At 38.2% G+C, this 14121-nt stretch overlaps 1 pseudogene; it reads left to right on the top strand.

Annotated features, from left to right (window-relative positions):
* The window catches only part of LOC133631792 (cell surface hyaluronidase-like), a 104459-nt pseudogene that overhangs the window by 83967 nt on the left and 6371 nt on the right, over window positions 1–14121 (top strand).

The raw sequence follows: 14121 nt of genomic DNA, 5'->3' as shown, positions 1-14121 counted from the left end.
GTAAATGACTATTCTAGCTACAAATGTCTGGTTTTTGGTGCAATATCTACATAGGTGTATAGAGGCCCATTTCCAGCAACTATCACTCCAGTGTTCTAATGGTACAATGTGTTTGCTCATTGGCTCAGAAGGCTAATTGATGATTAGAAAACCCTTGTGCAATCATGTTCACACATCTGAAAACAGTTTAGCTCGTTACAGAAGCTACAAAACTGACCTTCCTTTGAGCAGATTGAGTTTCTGGAGCATCACATTTTTGGGGTCAATAAAACGCTCAAAATGGCCAGAAAAAGAGAACTTTCATCTGAAACTCGACAGTCTATTCTTGTTCTTAGAAATGAAGGCTATTCCACAAAATTGTTTGGGTGCCCCCAAACTTTTGAACGGTAGTGTATATATATATATATATATATATATATATATATATATATATATATATATATATATATATATATATATATGAAATACTTGAGTTGGTGAATTCTAGCTGTAAATATACTGCCCTATTAACCACGCCCTTAACCACGCCCCCGCCCCCAACCACGCCCCCACCTCACCCCCCACCTCCCGGTTTCGGAGGTCTCAAGGTTGGCAAGTATGGGTATAGTACAGAATATGATTCATTAGTATCGCGGTACTATACTAATACCGGTATCCCATACAACCCTACTAGAATCTGTGCAATTCCGGTAGGAATGGCGGGTGAAATCCACAGCTGAAACGCGTGAGCCGCCGACACGCGCGAGTGGAACTGAAATGTGTCACGTACCAAGTTATATGACTCTGAGGTAAAGGGTTGCAAAATGAGCTAAACAAGTTAGCATGCTAATGTTCTCATGTGAGCATTAGCATACTAAAAGTTAGCATGTGTCATACCAAGTAATATGATTCTGGGGTAAACGATTGCCAATTGAGTTAAAAAAAAAAGTTAGCATGCCATTGTTAGCATACTAGCCTGCTAACGATAGCATGCTAACAGTTAGCATGTGTCACATACAAAATTATATGACTCTGGGGTAAACGTTTGCAAAATGAGCTAAACAAGTTTGCACAATAATGATTAAATGCTAGAATGCTAACATTTGCAGGCTAGCATGCTAATGTTAACATGCTAGCACTTGAGTAACAAGAGCAAGGAGCATTTTGTCTCTTGAACCGTTCAAATCCGTTGAGAAAATGTGTTTGTAGAAGTTTGCATATTGCCCATTCACTTTCAACAGGGGGAAATTCCTGGTAATTCTGGAAATTATTGGATCCAGGGCAAAAAATATTGCTTAACTGTCCAAGGTGAGTGGAGTGTGTGGATGGTGGATTTGGTTGAGAAATGTGGGATATTGAGAAGTTTGAATATTGCCCGTTCCTTTTTTTAATTGGGAACATTCCCGGTAATTCCTGGAAAACCGAGAATTTTTCCAGCATTTGTCATTTGATAGCTTGAATATCCTGACTAAGACGTATGTTTAGACTGAAATCGGATGAAAGATGTGGGATCAGTTGAAATGTAAAAGGTTGGACATACTGCAATTGAAAAGTGAGTGTTCCTGGTAATCAGGGAATTTTCACAACCGGTAAACATGTTGACTTCAATGACCATGGTGAGTGGGATGTGTGGATGGTAGAATGGTTCAAATAGGATGACAAATATGGGAATTGTGCAAGTTTGAAAAATGACCTTAAAAACCTGGAATTCCTGGTAATCTGGGTTACTTAGGTAGAAGATAAATGTTAGCACCTAAGTAACCCAGATTACCAGGAATTCCAGGTTTTTAGGGTCATTTTTCAAACTTGCACAATTCCCATATTTCTCATCCTATTTGAACGTTTTGATACTTGCACTGTTCCGATACGATGAAAACTGTGGGAGAAGAAGGGCGTCAAACTTTTACGCACAAGACGTTCACATAATAATACTAATGGGGAACATAGCAGATAATTGTGTTGCACAGTGACCTACAAAAGTGACCAAGGTCACTTATTGGGATTGTTGTACAGTACAAGGCCGTTTGTTGACAATAGAACTGATGCTCTGCTGACGTCAAAAGGATGAGCATGTATTTCAATGTTGGATTGGGAGCATTGTTTCTGTCAGCGTTGAGGAAATGGAAAGTACAAAAGTATGTAGTACACGTAATACCAATATGAACATATTTTCCCATGTCCACCATTACCATGGAGATTTCCTTTTTAGTGTTTGTTGCCACCGGCAACACGCACTAATCAGTAAACATTTACCAGGGTTTTTACACCTGTGACTGTTTTCTCCTTCCCTTTGTTCCCAGCACTGCGTTTTTAAAAGACGAAACCATGGGAAATCAGTAATGCACTCAAACACCTCCTCCAGATAATCATTGGGGATAAGGAGATCCTGAAAAGACAAGAACCTGAAGGCTGTGCATTCTTTGTCCACTACATGGATTCAGATGGATTTAACCATACAAAAACAAGTGTTTTCTATGGATTTACCCCTACAAAAACAATTTTTTAAATGGATTTACCCATACAAAAATATTTTTTTAATTGGATTTAACCATACAAAAACAGGTGTTTTTCTATGGATTTAACCATACGAAAACCATTTTTTTCTATGGATTTATCCATACAAACTTTTTTTAATGGATTTAGCCATACAAAAATGTTTTTTTTAAATGGATTTAACCATACAAAAACGGGTGTTTTCTATGGATTTAACCATACAAAAACAGGTGTTTTCTATGGATTTAACCATTCAAATACAGGCGTTCTGTGATGAGGTGGTGACTTGTCCAGGGTGTACCCCGCTTACCGCCCGAATGCAGTCCCCAAAAGGGACAAGCGGTAGAAAATGGATGGATGGAAGAACATGTTTCCTATGGATTTACCCATACAAATACAGGTGTTTTCTATGGATTTAACCATACAAAAACAAATGTTTTCTATGGATTTAACCATACAAAAAAGAGTGTTTTCTTTGGATTCAACCATACAAAAACAAGTGTTTTCTTCGGATTTAACCATACAAAAACAAGTGTTTTCTATGGATTTAACTATACTAAAACCAGTGTTTTCTATGGATTTAACCATACAAATACATGTTTTCTATGGATTTACCCATACAAATACAGGTGTTTTTTATGGATTTAACCATACAAATACAGGTGTTTTTTATGGTTTTAACCATACAAAAACAAGTGTTTTCTATGGATTTACTATACTAAAACAAGTGTTTTCTATGGATTTACCCATACAAATACAGGTGTTTTTTATGGACTTCCCCATAAAAATACTGGTGTTTTTTATGGATTTAACCATACAAAAACAAGTGTTTTCTTTGGATTTAACCATACAAAAACAAGTGTTTTCTTTGGATTTAACCATACAAAAACAAGTGTTTTCTTTGGATTTAACCACACAGAAACAAGTGTTTTCTATGGATTTAACGATACATAAACAAGTGTTTTCTATGGATTTAACTATACTAAAACCAGTGTTTTCTATGGATTTAACCATACAAATACATGTTTTCTATGGATTTACCCATACAAATACAGGTGTTTTTTATGGATTTAACCATACAAAAACAGGTGTTTTCTATGGATTTAACCATACAAAAACAGGTATTTTCTATGGATTTTACCATACAAAAACAAGTGTTTTCTATGGATTTAACCATACAAAAACAGGTGTTTTCTATGGATTTAACCATACAAAAACAGGTGTTTTCTATGGATTTAACCATACAAAAGCAAGTGTTTTCTTTGGATTTAACCATACAAAAACAAGTGTTTTCTTTGTGAGCGTTTTCATACATTTTGTTCTTAGGTAGATGTTGACAGTTATACTAAAAAGACACACGTAATAAAGGTGTTTATGAAATTTCCTGACTGTTTTTGGTGACGTTTTCTAAAATGAAAAAGTAAAAAAAAACCTTAGAGCCTTGTCTATGTGTTTTTTGAGTATACTATTCATGTTTAAATAACTTTTACTGCTAATGAATATTGTCTCCAAATATCGGTTATGGGCCTTCTTGACTCCTAATCCTGTAATCAGTATCCGCATCGACCCTGAAAAAACTAAGTCGGTCGATCCCGACTTTAGGATATTTCAACCTGCCTTCAAGTTGAGATTCCTTGGGCCCCTCAAAAAGTCCTTTCTCTGTGTGTCCAGGTGAAGAACACCTTCTCGAATCCTAATCCTGTAATCAGTATCAGCATTGACCCTGAAAAAATGAAGTCGGTCGATCTCGACTTTAGGATACTTCAACCTGCCTCCAAGTTGAGATTCCTTGGGCCCCTCAAAAAGTAATTTCTCTGTGTGTCCAGGTGAAGAACACCGTGGGCTACGACACGCTGGGCCACTGCTTCTTCCTGGAGGATGGCATTGAACAGCGCAACACGTTCTACCACAACCTGGGCCTGCTGACGCGACCCGGTACTCTGCTGCCCACTGATCGCAACGAGACCCTCTGCCTCAGCATCAAGGACAAAGTCTACAAGGGCTATACTCCCTCACCCAGCACCGAGTGCAAGTAAGAGACTATACCGCCTGGAACTGTTTTATGTCTGCATCACCTTTTGTAGATCACGCTCAGGAGATAGGATGGCTGCAATAATGCCACATAGTAGGCAAGCCAAGTGTACACAAGGCAATTCAAAGTGCCTTACAGACAATTACAAATATAAGATAATCATGGTTGAAGGCTCCAGCACCCCCTGCGAACCCAAAAGGGACAAGCGGTAGAAAATGGATGGATGGATGGATGGTTGAAATTAAAATCATAGAATAAATCATCATAAAAACAAATACAATTCAAATAAAATATTTTCAGGTGTCATATGCACAATTAAATAAAGATGTTCTCAGCCTGGATTTGAACATAACCAACATGAAGGCCTGTCTCACATCTTCTAGATCAGACCAAGTACCACCTCAGAAAACACTTTGCTCTCCAAGTACCACCGTAATGACCAACATCAAAATACAGTAGCGTAGTAGGCCAAAGTATTCATTAAAAACAAGTACATACTTTCCCTTCCAATCACCTGTCAGGACATATTCAATGACTCTCAAACTACAAAGTACAAATCTCAAGCAGGATTGGACAAATGTAAGTGTACATTCCCTCCACACCGGTGCTATTCAAATCTAATTAATTCTATTTTATTTAGTTAGTTAATTTTAATGTTACAGTTGTTTTTTTGGAGAGTTCTGTGGTCTTGTAATATAAAAATAAAACATATTTTAATATTTTGTCGATCGAAATGTATGTCACACCCCCTATGTGTCATATTTTGTTGTCAAGCAATTGTATTGTTTTTTAGCGGTCAACATCCGGTAAGCTAGCAATTGACAGAAAATACAACATGTAATGCTTCATGGACAGATTAATTTGCCTTCACTGTTGATGAGGTTGGTTCATGTGTGTGCTTAATATGTGGGGAGAAAAAGGCAAACAACAACAAAAAACAAATGTTGAAGACATTTCCAGAACAAACACAGCATTTGCGAAGAAATACCCAGCTGGAGATGACAGAAAAAGAGCAGTTTTGGAACTGCTGCGGAAAGCTGATCAGAGCAAAAAAACTTGGTGGGTCGTTTTCTGTCTAGTGTTTGATTTCATAAATGCTCTTTCATAAGTTTAATGGAACTATAAGTGGCGTTATTGTCATTTTGAGAATCAAACAGAGTTTGCGGCTCTCGGTGGGTTTTATTTGGTGGGAAATGGGCTCAAATGGCTCTTTGTATGGTGAAGGTTGCCGACTCCTGCCCTATTTGCTTTTGTTTTTTGAAACTATTTGCAATATTGCTGTCAGCAAAGAAAAATCCATAAATTAGTCGCACCTTTTTACAGGCCGCAGGGTTCAAAGCATAGGGGAAAAAGTATAGTTTGTAAGGAAGTATGAAATCATGAAAAACAAAGAAAAACACTACGACACAGCGCTAGTACTTTGTTGCACCACCTCTGGCTTTTATAGCAGCGTGTGGTCTCTGAGGTATGGACTATACTTTTGAGTAATGTCTGCTATCCGCTTTTTTTCCACAAAATTAGACAACGTAATGAACATCTTCCAAGTCTTGGTGAGTTCATACATTTTTGCCAGGGGTTGTACACATGACGTAATCGATCTAAAAAAAAAAATGGTAATGGTGGATTATTTTGATGTAGGGTTGTTTCGATACCAATATTTTGGTACCGGTACCAAAACACATTTCTTTTGTAAATAAAGGTCACCACTAGGGCTGCAACAACTAATCGATTAAAATCGATTACCAAAATAGTTGGTGATTAATTTAGTCATCGATTCGTTGGAACTATGCTATGCGCATGCGCGGGGGCTTTTTTTTTGTTTTTGTTTTTGTTTTTGTTTTTTTGTTTTTTTGTTTTATAAACATTTATTTATAAACTGCAACATTTACAAACAGCTGAGAAACAATAATCAAAATAAGTACAAAAACAGTACAAAACAGCGCCAGGGCGGCGCTGAGGCTACCTCTCATGAGGTGGCGTAAGCTAGCCAATGATGTGTCATGTGCAGCTCACGTGACGACGGCGTCTCCTTTGCTGGAAAAATTCGAAAAATGGCGCAGGAAAACACTACCGATAGTTTAGCGGAGAAACATCTTGAGGTTATTGCTTCAATGGAGAAAAGTGTACGACCTAAGTCGTCAAAAGTGTGGGAACACTTCACTTTAAAGACTTCAAAGAAGACCGTTTCCTGCAAAATGGCACGGAAGTACAACATTGCTTCAGAAGCACCTGAAAAGGAAACATGTTGGAGCCATGGATGAAGGGAAGAACTCACAGTACGTAACTTTTTAAGTCCATAGTGGCAACAAGCATTCATGAGTTCAGCTTTTTTGTGAGTAACGTTAAAGTTATGCCTTTGTTGCAACGCGGGGCTGATAATGTGTCTCCGGCACATTTGACTCCGTTTTGAGAGAGAAAACGCACGGTTACCAATTTCGAAATAAACGTAACGGACAGAAATATCTCAGGTTGGTTTCATAATGGATCAATGTAGCTGGGCTGATAAAGCTATATAAATATATTTAGATTTGAGTGACGCTTTAGTATAACTAAACGTTGTGAAGGTGCTGGAATATTTCATGCTATTATTCAGAGGCAGCCTAAAATGAATCATTTATTATTCACAACAGAAACGTGTACAATATCTGATTCATTTCTGATGAGTTATATTTCTGTGTTATTGTTGGTGTATGCTGCACCCCCAATGTCCACAACATGGTGCCAGTATGCTGTTTTTTTTTCTATAAAATACTGGAAAGGATAGAAATGTAGTTTGTCTCTTTTATCCGATTATTAATCGATTAATCAAAGTAATAATCGACAGATTAATCGATTATCAAATGAATCGTTAGTTGCAGCCCTAGTCACCACACAGAAAAATCTTACGGTACATTAAACATATGTTTCTTATTGCAATCGAAGAACAATTTCGTCCTTAAATAAAACAGTAAACATACGAGACAACTTGTCTTTTAGTAGTAAGTAAGCAAACAAAGGCTCCTAATTTGTCTGCTGACTTATGCAGTAAAATATTGTGTAACAAGTGGTACAACATTGATTGTTAATCTACTTGTTAATTTATTTTAATATCTGGTTATTTTCTTTTTTAACATGTTCCATCTACACTTCTGTTAAAATGTAATAAACACTTATTCTTCTGTTGTTTGGATGCTTTACATTAGTTTTGGATGATACCACAAATTTGGGTATCAATCCGATACCAAGTCGTTACAGGATCATGCATTGGTCATAATTAAAGTTCTCATGTGTCCAGGGACGTATTTCCTGAGTTTATAAACATAATATGAATTAAAAAAATAAAAATTTGATTATTAAAAAATATCAATATAATCATTGTAGTATCGACTAGGTATGATCTTGTACTTTGTATCAATACAGTGGATGTCAGGTGTAGTTCCACCCATGGCGTTTGTTTACATTGTGAAGCGCCAGCTTGTAAGTGGTGACGGCGGTGAGCTATTGTATCCTCCTACGGTGTGTTTAGCTATTCCTCGTCCTGCAGGGATGATACTTGTAAGAAACGTACTTTATTCGTCGCCTGCAAGCGAGGATTAGTGATTTAGAAGTCGCTAAAACACTGCCGACTCTGGATGGACGTTAGCCGCTAGCCATGTTTTAAAGCACCTCTTGTAGAGCGGCGTACCAGTGTTATAGCTTCACCTTTATCTGTAGTTTTTAAGCCAAAATGCGTCCGTTCTCCCTTTTCTGTACACACTGTGTCTGCTTGTGAGTACTCCGTGATTGTGCGTTACCGAACAGGCTCCTCTGCTCGTGAAACCAGCAATGTCACGACATCATGTCGTTGGGGGGAAAAAAAAAGAACCGGTACTTTTTAGAGGTGGCATAGTACCGATTATGATTAATTAGTATTTGCGGTACTTTACTAGTACCAGTATACCGTACAACCCTAATGTAATATATGATATTCTGGGGTGTTAAAAAGAATAACAATGTACATTCTACCGAACTGAAAACAGTGACCACAAAGCACGATAAGATCGTAAGCGTGGTTTCTGTGAACCGTTCCAGCCCTTCAATCAGGGTGTCGCTGCGGGAAGAGATGGTGTGTGCACAATTTGAAAGGAGCCAGCTGGTCCAGATCCGTGTGAGAGACACCGATTTTATCCGTGCAATAACATCCTCGCCTCTGGACGGGGTGTTTTCCTGTCGCACTCAGTGAAGTGCCACTGTGAGAGAGCCACCGATGTCTGCTTCCAGCAGTGTGTGTGTGTGTGTGTGTGTGTGTGTTTTGGAAGGGCTGTTCCTGTCCAAGGTTTATGTTGGATAGCTAGATTATTGGGGAATGTTTCAGAAAGATCACTGATTTCATAGTCTGTGATTCTCACATGTGCCAAGGTACTGCTCTTTAATATGTTCTGCTGTGTGTGTGTGTGTGTGTGTGTGTGTGTGTGTGTGTGTGTGTGTGTGTGTGTGTGTGTGTGTGTGTGTGTGTGTGTGTGTGTGTGTGTGTGTGTGTGTGTGTGTGTGTGTGTGTGTGTGTGTGTGTGTGTGTGTGTGTGATTGTCTTCCAGGGCGGTTTCTACATTTTGGATCGCCAACCCCAACAACAACCTTATAAGTAATGCCGCCGCTGGTTCTCAGGTACGAACGTCGATCTTACGAGAAAAAGAAAGATTCCTCTGTAAATGAAATTATTTTATGCATATAACACAGTGATCCATCAATAAAACAAGACTTAAGAGTTGTTTTTTTTAATCAGGATTTAGTGTCCTTGCACAGTTGAGTAATTTTAATACAGTGTGGCAAATGAGAAGACGACCTTGGATGGCGAGGTCATGTGCTTAGTGGTAGGGGATGTTTACTGTACATTGTAACTAATCAAGTCTTAAAGGCTGCATCTGCTTTATTGACAACATTCTGCTCTCCTCCGCTTGTTATTGTAGTCGCTAACTTGATCCTTGCGACTCATGCCGGATGAAAGATAATGAAAAGCATGGCGGCTGGTACTCTTGAGTTTGTCTTGTCATCTCCTCTGAGTCCTCCTTCCTCTGGTTCCAGGATGCCGGGATATGGTTTGTGTTCCACAGCTCCTCTACAGGAGACTCTCATGGCTCTGTGCCAGAAACAAAGGCAGAACTCACTCCCCTGGGGATTTTCTACAATAACCGCGTTCACTCCAATTTCAAGGTAGGGTGAGGGAGTAGAGATTGGCAGATATGTTTTTTTTTCAGGGATTATTAGCAGTCATGCAGGCCGATAATCGATATTCATTGGCAGTAAAAGTTATGTAAACATGTGTCGTGTACGTCAGTAAACAGCTGGACAAAGCTTGAAGTTGTTTTTTTTCATACGTTTTTACACGTTTTCCGCGGGTCATTAAATGGATTTTGCGAAAATAAAGGCCTTAAAGGGCATTAAAAAGCATTACATTTGATGTCCAGAGGCATTAAATATATGAGGTATGATATTAGTTAATCACGGCGGTTAAAAGCAGGCAGCAGTTAAAGGTGCCAAATTTCTTTGGTGTGACCAAACTAGCAACTTTTGATTTAACCACACAAGTGTTTTCTATGGATTTAACCATACAAAAACAAGTGTTTTCTATGGATTTAACCATACAAAAAACAAGTGTTTTCTATGGTTTAGCCATACAAAAGCAAGTGTTTTCTATGGTTTTAACTATACAAATACAGGTGTTTTCTATGGATTTAACCATACAAATACAAATGTTTTCTTTGGATTTACCCATACAAAAAACATTTTTTTTAAATGGATTTAACCATACAAAAACAGGTGTTTTTTTATGTATTGAACCGTACAAAACCAACTGTTTTCTATGGATTTAACCATACAAAAATAATTTTTTCTATGAATTTTACCATACAAAAACAAGTGTTTTCTATGAATTTAACCATACAAAAACAGGTGTTTTCTATGAATTAGGTATGATATTAGGTAATCACGGCGGTTAAAAGCAGGCAGCAGTTAACGGTGCCAAATTTCTTTGGCATGACCAACCTAGCAACTTTTGCTGTCGCCACGACGCCACCGCAACTGGCAGCTGCTGCTACCACTACAAAAAAAGAATCTTAAATTTAATATAACGGTCTTGTGAGCCAATTCTAATTCACTAAATCAGTGGTTCCCAAACTTTTTTCACCAAGTACCATCTCAGAAAACACTTGGTTCTCCAAGTGCAACCAAATAACCAACATTGAAATACAGTAGTGTATTAGGCCTAAGTATTTATTAAAAACAAGGCAAAGGTTTTATTCATAAAGTATATTGAATATTTTGGCCACTGTAACATTACACACAGAACAGTAACTAAGTTTGAATATAGGAAAATAAAACACTGTACCGTATTTTCCGCACTATAAGGCGCACCGGATTATAAGGCGCACCTTCAATGAATGGCATATTTTAAAACTTTGTTCATATATAAGGCGCACCGCATTATAAGGCACATAGAATAGACGCTACAGTAGAGGCTGGGGTTATGTTATGCATCCATTAGATGGAGCTGCGCTAAAGGGAATGTCAACAAAACAGTCAGATAGGTCAGTCAAACTTTATTACTAGATTACAAACCAGCGTTCTGACAACTCTTTTCACTCCCAAAACGAATAAACAGCTGTTTTATTATTTTCCCCGAGGTAAAGTCAGTGACGTGGTGTTTTGTTTATCTTTTAACAACAGCAAGGTATAACATGTAGTGCAACATTTATATCCCATAGTGGAGGGGAACTTTTCCCTGATTCAATAAACACGTAAAAAACAATGATACTGTTACTGTAAATCAAACGTTAGTGCAATCACAATATAGTAACACTCGAAATAGTGCAGAGCAATAACAATATATCAATAACTCAACGTTGCTCAAACGTTAATGTCACACAACACAACACACAAAATAAACATGTAAAGCTCACTTTATGAAGTTATTCCTCATCCACGAATCCCTCCAATTCTTCTTCTTCAGTGTCCGAATTAAACAGTTGGGCGAATACGGCATCCAACATTCTGCTCGTCGAAGTCGTCATTAATCGAGTCAGTGTCGCTGCTGCTCTATTCCCGTGTTCTACTGCGTGACTGACCGTCTTAAGTTTAAACTCTGCGTTGTAAGCGTGTCTCTTACTAGGAGCCATTTTAGGGTCTTTACATAAACAAACAAATAGAAATGAAACGGCACGCCTCGCGCAGTCATAAATCCAGCATGCACCGCGCGCTTCTTCTTCTACGGGGGAAAATGAGGATGGGGGAAAATGAAGTCGTGGCTGCCGTAGTTGCGATTAATTGATTGATTGAAACTTTTACCTGTTGGAGGCTCAATATTGGTCCATATATAAAGCGCAGCGGATTATAAGGCGCACTGTCAGCTTTTGACAAAATTGGAGGTTTTTAGGTGCGCCTTATAGTGCGAAAAATACGGTATTTTAAATCAAGTGATTCTTTGGCGTACCACTAGATGGAGCCTACGTACCGTACAACAGTTTGAGAATCACTGCACGAGAGAGTAACAGTTAATATGACCAGTGTTTCCCAAACTACGGCCCGCCAACATCCAAAATCCGGCTGGCGGGAAGTCCAGAGTTAAAAAAAATACAAATTTATTTTTTATTTTGTTTTTAATTATTATTATTTTTAATCTGTCCTTTCTAGCCCATCCATCAATCCATTTTATACCGCTTGTTACTCTCGGGGTCTCTTAGCCGCTCAGGCAAATCATTTTGTCTAATAAAATGCATTTTCCCATCGATAACGTGACGTCATCACGCTCGTGCTGCAGTGACGGGCGAGTGCGCGACAAATGTGCGCTCTTTCAGTCAATTAGTGCACGAGGGAAAACAATTGCCAAAACGTTGGGGAAACGTAAAATAGATTTCGAGTGTTTTTAAACATTAGTGCACACATGACTTTTTTTTTGTTCAGTGTAAGGAGAAGGCAGTTTGACTAATCTGCAAAGAGACAGATGATATGTCTGTATATATATATATAGCCCGGCCCTTGGCCAATTTTTTTTAACCCAATGCGGCCTTCGGGTCAAAAATTTGAGGGCCCCTGATATACATTTTTCAACTATTCAAGATTATCATTGTCAAATGCTTACAATTTTGTCTATACAAACAGTTGTAATCTTTTGACTGTATATAATAATTATCTACATTAGAACATGGGCAATACATTTCTTTTACGTGGCATTAAAAAAGCATTGAATTAGATTTGCTGACACCTGAAGAAACCCTGTTTTAGGAAAGTCGGGCCAGTAACTACTTAATGCTTTACGCGCCGCTAATGTTGTTTAACTTAGCAGCAAAAAAAAACATCAAACACCTTTATTGCGTGTGGCTAGGAGGAGCATCAACATTTGCTTTTCAAAATAAAGCAAATCTCTCAAGAAAATTGGTAAAAATATGGCATTTCTCGACATCACAATAACTCACCATCTACTCAATTTTATAGCCGTTTATGGATTTAATACGTTGTAAGGTTTCCTCGTGAGGCACCCTGAAATATTGCTAACATTTAAATAACAATTCCGGGCTCCTTAACGTAGATTTTAGTTGAGATGTCTTTCAAGCTGGCTGACATCAATTCTTCCTGGATGTTACAGTAAGTATCATACTGTGTGAGCTGCTGCCTGCTCTTCTTTACTTATATGATAATCACATATTTGTCAATTTACACAAAGTTTGCATTTTTGTCAAAGATATCGGAACATGAAACTCCTGGTGGTGCTTTAATGAGCCCAAGCTCTGAGTGCTTGCTGAGGCTTGTCGAGCACTGCAGTCGGGGGAAGAAAAAAAAACGGAACCGTGAATACGTCGGGAAAGAAGGACAACAACTGGATTTCCCGGGCCAAAAAATGGGGGTTTTGACAGTTAAGCAGAGGATATGTACTGGAGGCGACAGGCACTGCAGGAGGGAGCGAAAAGGAGGGCAGGGAAGTGGGCGTGCCCATGTTAGCGCTGTGGTGAAAAAAAAAGGGGGAACTTTTCTCATGCGAGGCAAAGGGGCTAGTGCTTGAGCAGTGACTATTTTTTATCTACTGTATTTTCTGGACTATTGAGCAAATTGGGATATAACCCCGCACCCACTAAATTTTAGAAGAAAAATATATTTTTCCATATATTAGCTCAGGGGTGTCAAACTCAAATACAGAGTGGGCCAAAATTTTAAACTGAACAAAGCCGCGGGCCAAATTAACCTTTTAATAGGGACCCAAACAAGTTTTGCATTGAATATTGAACAAGCAAGGCTTATATAACTTTATAGTGACATGCAAAATCGAGTTTCAAATAATAATAATAATTAAAAAATATCAATGTCATATCAAATACAATTTGAATAAAAAAATTGAATGCCTCTTTTCTATTTGCAGCCTTCTGAGGTAAATATCAACATTAACTTTTTCCACAGGCTAATAAATTTGAAAATAAAATAACAATGAATAAACAGGACTTTAAACTGCTCAGTTTGCAACATACTGTTCTAATCTGATGTGCCCAAGCCAGATACCTAGCATCTTTTCTTGGATGCTAGTTCATTAATGTCAGGGATCAGGCTTTGAGCTGAGGCAACCTTCATTATCGAACGAAGGTGTTCATCAGTTATTATATCTCGTAGTCCACACG

This window comes from Entelurus aequoreus, linkage group LG17 (assembly GCF_033978785.1).
Source record: "Entelurus aequoreus isolate RoL-2023_Sb linkage group LG17, RoL_Eaeq_v1.1, whole genome shotgun sequence".
In the NCBI taxonomy this organism is placed as follows: domain Eukaryota; kingdom Metazoa; phylum Chordata; class Actinopteri; order Syngnathiformes; family Syngnathidae; genus Entelurus; species Entelurus aequoreus.
The sequence above is the reverse complement of the archived record's forward strand: the minus strand, read 5'-3'. Positions and strand labels throughout refer to the sequence as shown.